Here is a 9,663-nt window from a genome sequence, read left to right on the forward strand (position 1 = left end):
CCCCAGCACTGCGTAGGGTTTCCCATAGCACTTCACAATGGCGTTGGTGAGTTTGGGCATCCGCAGCTCCTTGGCAGCCATTCGAACCTCCTTATCCCAATGCCTGGAGAGATTAGCACATTGTTAGACTATGATCGGAAAACAGAACAGAGCCTAAATACACAACGGTGCTAAGTTCAATGTTTAGCATGAAACTCCAAATAGAGCCAGGGAGAGTTCTCTCTCAATGCTCTGAAAACAAAAAATACAATAAGGGATGTAAACAATGAAGAGGGATAGGGCTAGGCTAGGGGATCGGGTAATGTCCTAGGGACAGGGCTAGGGGACCGGGCAATGTCCTAGGGAAAAGGCTAGGCTATGGGATCGGGCAATGTCCTAGGGATAGGGCTAGGCTCGGGGACCGGGCAATATCCTTGGGAAAAGGCTAAGGGAAAGGGCTAGGCTAGGGGACAGGGCAATGCCCCAGGGACAGGGCTAGGCTAGGGGACAGGGCAATGCCCCAGGGAAAAGGGAAAGGGCTAGGCTAGGGGTCAGGGCAATGCCCTAGGGAAAAGGCTAAGGGCTAGGCTCGGGGACAAGGCAATGTCCTAGGGAAAGGGCTAGGCTAGGGGATAGGACAATGTCCTAGGGAAAGGGCTAGGCTAGGGTTAGGACAATGTCCTAGAGAAAAGGCTAGGCTAGGCTAGGGGACAGGGCTAGGGGATAGGACAATGTCCTAGGGGACAGGGCTAGGGGATAGGACAATGTCCTAGGGAAACGGCTAGGCTAGGGGATCGGGCAATGTTCTAGGGATAGGGCTAGGCTGGGAACAGGGCAATGTCCTAGGGAAAAGGCTAAAGGAAAGGGCTAGGCTAGGGGATCGGGCCAGGGCTAGGCTAGTGGACAGGGCAATGTCCTAGGGAAAAGGCTAAAGGAAAGGGCTAGGCAAGGGGACAGGGCAATGTCCTAGGGAAAAGGCTAAGGGCTAGGCTCGGGGACAGGGCAATGTCCTAGGGAAAAGGGAAAGGGTCAGGGCAATGCCCTAGGGAAAAGGCTAAGGGCTAGGCTCGAGGACAAGGCAATGTCCAAGGGAAAGGGCTAGGCTAGGGGATAGGACAATGTCCTAGGGAAAGGGCTAGGCTAGGGGTAGGACAATGTCCTAGAGAAAAGGCTAGGCTAGGGGACAGGGCTAGGGGATAGGACAATGTCCTAGGGGACAGGGCTAGGGGATAGGACAATGTCCTAGGGAAACGGCTAGGCTAGAGCATCGGGCAATGTTCTAGGGATAGGGCTAGGCTGGGAACAGGGCAATGTCCTAGGGAAAAGGCTAAAGGAAAGGGCTAGGCTAGGGGATCGGGCAATGTTCTAGGGATAGGGCTAGGCTGGGAACAGGGCAATGTCCTAGGGAAAAGGCTAAAGGAAAGGGCTAGGCTGGGAACAGGGCAATGTCCTAGGGAAAAGGCTAAAGGAAAGGGCTAGGCTGGGAACAGGGCAATGTCCTAGGGAAAAGGCTAAAGGAAAGGGCTAGGCTGGGAACAGGGCAATGTCCTATGGAAAAGGCTAAAGGAAAGGGCTAGGGGATCGGGCAATGTTCTAGGGATAGGGCTAGGCTGGGAACAGGGCAATGTCCAAGGGAAAAGGCTAAAGGAAAGGGCTAGGCTCGGGGACAGGGCAATGTCCTAGGGAAAAGGCTAAGGACTAGGCTCGGGGACAGGGCAATGTCCTAGGGAAAAGGGAAAGGGCTAGGCTAGGGGACAGGGCAATGTCCTAGGGAAAAGGCTAGGCTCGGGGACAGGGCAATGTCCTAGGGAAAAGGCTAGGCTCGGGGACAGGGCAATGTCCTAGGGAAAAAGCTAAGGGCTAGGCTAGGGGATAGGACAATGTCCTAGGGAAAGGCTAAGGGCTAGGGCAATGTCTTAGGGAAAGGGCAATGTCTTCGGGAAAGGGCTAGGCTAGGGGATAGGACAATGTCCTAGGGAAAAGGCTAAGGGCTATGGCAATGTCTTAGGGAAAGGGCAATGTCTTCGGGAAAGGGCTAGGCTAGGGGATAGGACAATGTCCTAGGGAAAGGGCTAGGCGATAGGACAATGTCCTAGGGAAAGGGCTAGGGAGCAAAATAGAGCTAGGCCACAGTATGTCATACCTCTGTAGTTCCTCTCCCAGGACCTGAGAAGCATCATCAGGAAGCACTTGGTACATGTCATCTTCTTCTAGCCTCCGCTTACTTCCAAATATAATAACCATAATTTCGTAGTACATTTGGAGTCACGAGATATGTAGTGTGGTCCTCCCACTATGACTTGGGAAAGCATGCAGTTTAAGATACAGATGAAATCAGTTATGATGAACTTCACAGGGTGCTGAATTTGCAAGATGAGGAGCTTGATGCTCCTTTCCAATAAATATTGAGGGTCTTATTCTGGTGACATGATCGATTCGCTGCATTTTGACAAATAATAAATGGAAACATCTTTGGTCTAAAACATGCAACTTGTTTTATGCAGATTTTTTTTTAAATATTTGCATGGAAATCTGTCACTAATTGAATAGAAACCTAGCTACTGTTAACCTTGTTTTTCAGCTTGAAAGAACATCATCTTGCTCAAAACAACCAGTTCATCATACTGTGCAACATTCTCTCTGAACTCTAGTGGTGCTTTATGACACATGGGATAGATGGTTAACTTTGACTGACCTGTGATCAGTTTGCTTGCTTTGCTCTACTGATTCTGTGGTGTTTCCTAACCCTGGAAAACCCTAAATGGATAATCAGGCAGCATTGTCTGTGGCCAGCCCCGCCACTTCAACTGAAGGATGTGGCTGGAGAAATGGAACTGCTCTCAAATGTAATTGATGATTTACATTGATTGTTTACAAGACTCAAAAGACGACAAAATATAAACAAAAGTAATACAAGTACAAAACCATATTTTGGGTTTTAATACCTGAAATGAGAATATCCAGATTCACTTTAAAAAGACCACTTAAAGGAAAATTCCACTATATTCCACAAAACTATATTTTAGTATTTGCTTTATTAATCTATTGTTATATGGTAAGTGTACAGAATAAGCCCACCAAAATCTAAGTTTAGACATTTCTAATAAATATTGCCCTAATTTTTGGGGGTGGGGAAATCAAAACATTAAGTGGAGATAAAATGTAAGATGAATCTCTGATCAAGTTTTAAGACTTTACTTACAACATTGTTTAGCAAGAGATACAACTATTTGATAAAATATGTGAAAAGTCCAGACTGGGCTTAATGGGTACCAAATGTACCCTTTCAGCCCATGTGTGTTCCAAATAAGCCCACCTCTTATATAATTCATTTCCAAAATGTCTAAAACTTAGACATTACATTTCTTAAGTAAAATGTGATGATATTAAATGTCCCCTAAAGTTATTCAAATAAACTGATCATTACTATTCATCATGATGAAAGTCAATCTGGTTCAAGTCCGGGCTCTGGCTAGGCCACTCAAGGTCATTCAGAGACTTGTCCCAAAGCCACTTCTGTGTTGTCTTGGCTGTGTTTTTAGGGTAATTTTCCTGTTGGAAGGTGAACGTTGGCCCCTGTCTGAGGTCCTGAGGTTTTCATCAAAGATCCTGCCTAGTCTCCTAATCCCCGCTGCTAAAAAAAAATGCTTCACAGTAGTAGGTATGGTGCCAGGTTTCCTCCAGAAGTGACACTTGGCAATCAGGCCAAAGAGTTCAATCATGGTTTTATCAGACCAGAGAATTTTGTTTTTCATGGTCTGAGCATTTTTAGGTGAGTGATTTTAGGTGAGTGAGGTCACCTCCCTGACCAAGGCCCTTTTCCCCTGATTTCTCATTTTGGCCAGGTGGCCAGCTCTAGGAAGAGTCTTGGTGGTTCTAAACTTCTTCCATTTAAGGAGGATGGAGGCCACTGTGTTCTTACATTTACATTACATTTAAGTCATTTAGCAGACGCTCTTATCCAGAGCGACTTACAAATTGGTACATTCACCTTATGACATCCAGTGGAACAACCACTTTACAATAGTGCATCTAAATATTTTAAGGGGGGGGGGGGGTGAGAAGGATTACTTTATCCTATCCTAGGTATTCCTTAAAGAGGTGGGGTTTCAGGTGTCTCCGGAAGGTGGTGATTGACTCCGCTGTCCTGGCGTCGTGAGGGAGTTTGTTCCACCATTGGGGACCTTCTTGGCGACCTTCAATGCTGCAGAAATGTTTTGGTACCCTTCCCCAGATCTGTGCGTCAACACAATCCTGTCTCGGAGCTCTGCGGACAATTCCTTCGACCTCGTGGCTTGGTTTTTACTCTGACATGCACTGTCAACTCTGGGCCCTTATATAGACAGGTGTATACCTATCCAAAACATGTCCAATCAATTGAATTTACCAAAGGTCAAGTTGTAGAAGCATCAAGGATGATCAACAAAATCAGATGCACCGGAGGTTAATTGAGTCTCATTGCAAAGGGTCTGAATACTTACAGTTGAAGTCGGAAGTTTACATACACTTAGGTTGGAGTCATTAAAACTTGTTTTTCAACTCCACAACAAACTATAGGTTTGGCACGTCGGTTAGGACATCTACTCTGTGCATGACAAGTCATTTTTCCAACAATTATTTACAGACACATTATTTCACATTCATCTGTACAAACAATAGGATGCAAGCATAAACACCATGGAACCACGCAACCGTCATACCGCTCAGGAAGGAGACGCGTTCTGTCTCCTAGAGATGAATGTACTTTGGTGCGCAAAGTGCAAATCAATCCCAGAACAACAGCAAAAGACCCTGTGAAGATGCTGGAGGAAATGGGTACAAAAGGTATCTATATCCACAGTAAAATGAGTCCTATATCGACATAACCTGAAAGGCCGCTCAGCAAGGAAGAAGCAACTGCTCCAAAACCGCCATAAAAAAGCCAGGCTACGGTTAGCAACTGCACATGAGGACAAAGATGGTACTTTTTGATGCTGCTGTTTATACAGATGAATGTAGTACCTTCAGGCATTTGGAATTTGCTCCCAAGGATGAACCAGACTTGTGGACGTCTAAAATTATTTTTCTGAGTTCTTGGCTGATTTCTTTTGATTTTTCCATGATGTCAAGCAAAGAGGCACTGAGTTTGAAGGTAGGCCTTGAAATACATCCACAGGTACAACTCCAATTGACTCAAATGATGTAAATTAGCCTATCAGAAGTTTCCGAAGCCATGACATAATTAGCTGGAATTTTCCAAGCTGTTTAAAGGCACAGTCAACATAGTGTATGTAAACTTCTGACCCACAGGAATTGTGATACAGTGAATTATAAGTGAAATAATCTGTCTGTAAACAATTGTTGGAAAAATGACCTGTCATGCACAAAGTAGATGTCCTAACTGACTTGCTAAAACTATAGTTTGTTAACAAGACATTTCTGGAGTGTTTGAAAAACAAGTTTTAATGACTCCAACCTAAATGTATGTAAACTTCAACTGTATCTGGCTCCATAAACACTTTCTACATTGTAAATGATTTTCCATAGAACGCATAGGTTGTGTTCGTAAATTCAATCTGGAGTGCCAAAGTGCTCTCGTAAACTCAGTGTTTAGCTTTCGGAGCCTTCAGAGCGCAGACTGGACGCTTTGACCGAGGCATAGGGTTCATCCGAGCGTTCTGACCTCACATCGGCAGTCAAACACCCAAGTTAGCTGGCTAACGCGTTGGCTAGCTTGCTAGCTAGCTACTGCAACATCCAAAGTTGTTTAGTGGTCTTATGTTTATAAGGACGGATGTCAGGGCGTTCGTATTCTTCAGTTTAACTTTACTCCTAAATTTGCTGGCCTTATAGTTCACATGGCATATCACTCCTACTGCCTGGCTACTGTAAAACATGGAGCCCCACAGTACGAATACACGGGCTGGATTATGACAATGTTCACTACGTTACATCCCTCCCTTATTTCAAAATAAAGAAACTTAAGTTATCACTACTGGTCGGTATAAAATTCACTTGGGATACAACACTAAGGTTAACTATTTCACAGTTTTTTAATCTTGATTAATTACATCTCTTCAATGAGATCTTGAAGGTCTTCCATTGGTTCTCATATCGAGGGTTTGGATCTGGGTTTTCATCTGGTTGTTCAGCGTCCTGTGGACAAGTTTTCAGTTCCGTGAGGGTTTGCGCAGTAGTTTCCCCTGAAAACTGTAGAGATGGTTGTTTCCAAGGTCTTCCTTCAGAGTTTGTAGCTGTGACAGTTTTCTTGTGTTCTCATTAAGCGTTTCGCTTCGGATTTAGCTCTCGGGCCAGTAAGATGTTATCTTTCTAGGTTTAAATCCAAGGTAGTGGCTGAAATTTGTCAATTGAAAGGAGGTCCATTGTAAAAACAGACAATCTTGGGTACTCCGAAGGAGGAGAAAACTTTGTCAAGCTTGGGAAGGACAAAAGTGTCGGATGTGGACTTAACGATTCCAACCGGATACCTTGAGTAATCGTCAACAGCTACAAGTAGGTAGTCACCCGATGGGAAAGGCCCGCAGAAATCGACAGATACTTCTAGTCATGGACAATTTGGTAGTTTCGACATAGACAGTGGTTCCATATGATTTTCTACAGTGGCAGCTTGACATGGAATGCAGTGCTGAAGTGCTTTTTTCCACCATGTCATCTATGCCGGGAAACCACACCTTCTCTCAGTAGGTGTTTTGTTTTCACAATACCTAGGATGTCCTAGATTGGAAGAACGAGCCATGTTCCTCTCAGGAACTGCGTTGATTAGTTAGTTCATGTCTCATGCGAAAGAGTGCTTTTAATGTTTGGAAATCAGCTTCTTGTGTGTCACATGGTGAATCTTGCCAGGTTCCTGTGGACCATAGGCGCATCACCTTCTGTATGCTGAGTATCTTTGTTACTTCTTGCACCTCTTCTAGAGTCGTCGCTTTGGGAACTGTGTTGTCAATGATACAAGTTCACATATTCCTCTGCTATGCGAGAGGTTCTTTGTGGGGTTTCCCCTCCGATGGGACGTCTTGACATGTAGTCGGCAGGGTTGTCTTTACCGGATTTGTACTTAAGTGTAGCTGTATGGTTGTAGTCTCAGTCTCCATCACTCAAGTCATGCTGGGGGTGTGGGTGTTGAAGATAAGCTCTAGTGGTTTATGGTCTATGAAGTGAGCTCCATAGAGATACAAGTGAAAGTGTCCGCATACCCAGATGATCACCAGAACTTCTCTCTCGGTTTGTGAGTAGCGCTGTTCAACCTCAGAGCGCTTGGCAGGTATAGTCAATGATACGGGCGTCTATCACTTGTAGGGTTGTTTCGACATAGTATGGCACCTAAACCAACTGGGCTGGCGTCAACTAACAGTGTCAACCTCTTGGCTGGGTCAAAGTAGGCTGTCGTCTTGTGCTGCATCACAGGTTCCTAATATTTTCCCATCGCAGACTGGTGCTGTGGTCCCCATGTCCAGGTGTGATCTTTTCTTGTGAGCTCACAAAGAGGCTGTGCGGTTGTTGCTAAGTCTGGTATGAACAGTTAGCAGTATTGCATCATGCCCAGTAGACTGCGAACTTCCGAGGCATTTTGAGGTGCTGGCAGATTCTATATGGCTTTGATTTTCTTTGGATCCTCCAAAATGCCTTTCTCGGAGAAAACATGGCTGTTAACACTCGTGTTGTTTTGCTGCATTCACATTTTTCTTTGTTCCGCGTGAGACATTTCGCAATCTCTGAAACACAGCTTTAAAACTCAGTGTGTTCATCTTGAGATCTACCATAGACTAGGATGTCATTGCTCATGTTTCTCACGTTGGGAATGCCTTGCAGCACTTGCTGTATGTATTGCATTTTGAAACACCTCGGCAGCTGAATTTATGCCAGAGTTCAGTCTGGTGTATCTCAAAAGGCCAGTATGTGTAGTGAAGGTTGTGAGTCTGGATGTAACTCAAGCTGGTAGTATCCAGCATTAAGATCTAGCTTGGAGAACACCACTGCTCCATTCAGATCGTGGATCAGGTCGTTAACCATTGGTGTGATGTGTCGTTCACGTTGAATTGCTGTGTTCAGAAGGTGCATGTCGACACAGACAAACGTTATCAGACGTCTTGGGTTTTGGTGTGACCACTATAGTGGATACCCATGGCGTTGGCCTGTTGATTTGTTCAATGTCTTGGCTTTTAAGTGTGTCGAGCTCTTGTTGAACTTTTTCACTCATGTGAAAAGGAATCCTCCTGTGGTTGTACTGCTGGTTGCACTGTGTCATCAATGTGCAGCTTCACTTGAAAGTCAGTTTTCCGATACCTTGGAAGAGGTCCTGGTATTCATTGGTAAACTGGCTTATGAATTAATCATCAGATGGTTCAGTTGGGGTGGATAGTGGATTGATTATTTTCAGAAGTCCTAGGTCTGTTGCTGTCTGACAGCGAAGTAGTGACCCAGTCACCTTTGATTACATAGAAATTGGTGTCCACCGTCTTAGTCGTGGAGAGGACTGGTGCTGTGAATTTTCTTCAGTGGAAATGGTTTGGATGAGCCATAAGCAAAGATGTTTGCCTTAACATTGTTGATGAAAAAAAAAAAAAAAACAGGCCAACACTTGCTCCCAAATCACTAATACCATCCACAGTTGTGTTCATAATGGTAACTTGGATGTGTGGTTGCGACAGTTTCTGTAGTGTACACACAACAGACACGTAATCATCCAAGCTTGGTGAGGTGTTTTGTTTTTCTGTCTTGTCATCATGTGACTGCACTTTATGTTAAGTTTCGGACGCCATTGGGTTAGTTTATCAGCAAATGGAGGAGTGGACTCTGTGGTTTGATCTACAACATTTTTGAAAGCGATTCAATTTTCCACATTCCTCACATCTTTTCCGCCCTGCAGGGCAGTTTGTTTGTCTTCCATCATGTGGGGTTTTCCACCCACAGTTATTGCATGTTCTGTTTTGATGTTTGTCACTTTCATAGCCCTGGCTTTTGTTATGTTTTTTATTTTGTACAGTGCGCACTGAAAGTTGTTTTTGTGATTTTGATTGAGCATTGTCAATGCCTGCAGCTTGTTTATCCGACATTTCTTGTGCCCTGCCTGCATCAAGTAGCTGTTGGAGAGCCATTGAACCATCCTTTAGCGCCATTAAGCGGAGGCGCGCGGAACTGCAGCTTAGTATTATCTGTGACTTGATTTATCAACGTTCGCAAACTCGCATAGTGTATGCTAATTGCCCCAATCTTGTGTGGTAAGCATCCAAGGTTTCGTTTTCATTTTGTCAGAACGTAGATTTCATATTCTGTGTTGACTTTTGGAAAGAAATATGCAATGAGCTGGGCTACAGCTGTGTCATAGCAATCAGCTGCTGCGGTATCTTGCAGTGGTCAAATATATCGTACACATCAGACCCTGCATAGTGTAACAGTAAGGCCCCTTTCTGTATGTTATCCGCGATGTCTAATGCCACTAGAAAATTGTTGAATCTGTTGATCCATTTTTTCGACCTCGAGCCGATTGAACTGGGTTCTGTGTTCACATCATGGTATTGTAATGTACAATGTTATCTGCGTTTACTCACATGGGCACGTAGTTCGTCTTGTAAATTGCATTCGCCTCTTGTGCGTTTCACTCGTCGCCAATTGTAACATCCACAGTTGTTTAGATGTCTTATGTTTAAAAGAACGGATGTCCGGGCGTTCATATACTTTAGTTTA

Source organism: Oncorhynchus gorbuscha, linkage group LG21, assembly GCF_021184085.1.
Source record: "Oncorhynchus gorbuscha isolate QuinsamMale2020 ecotype Even-year linkage group LG21, OgorEven_v1.0, whole genome shotgun sequence".
Taxonomy (NCBI): domain Eukaryota; kingdom Metazoa; phylum Chordata; class Actinopteri; order Salmoniformes; family Salmonidae; genus Oncorhynchus; species Oncorhynchus gorbuscha.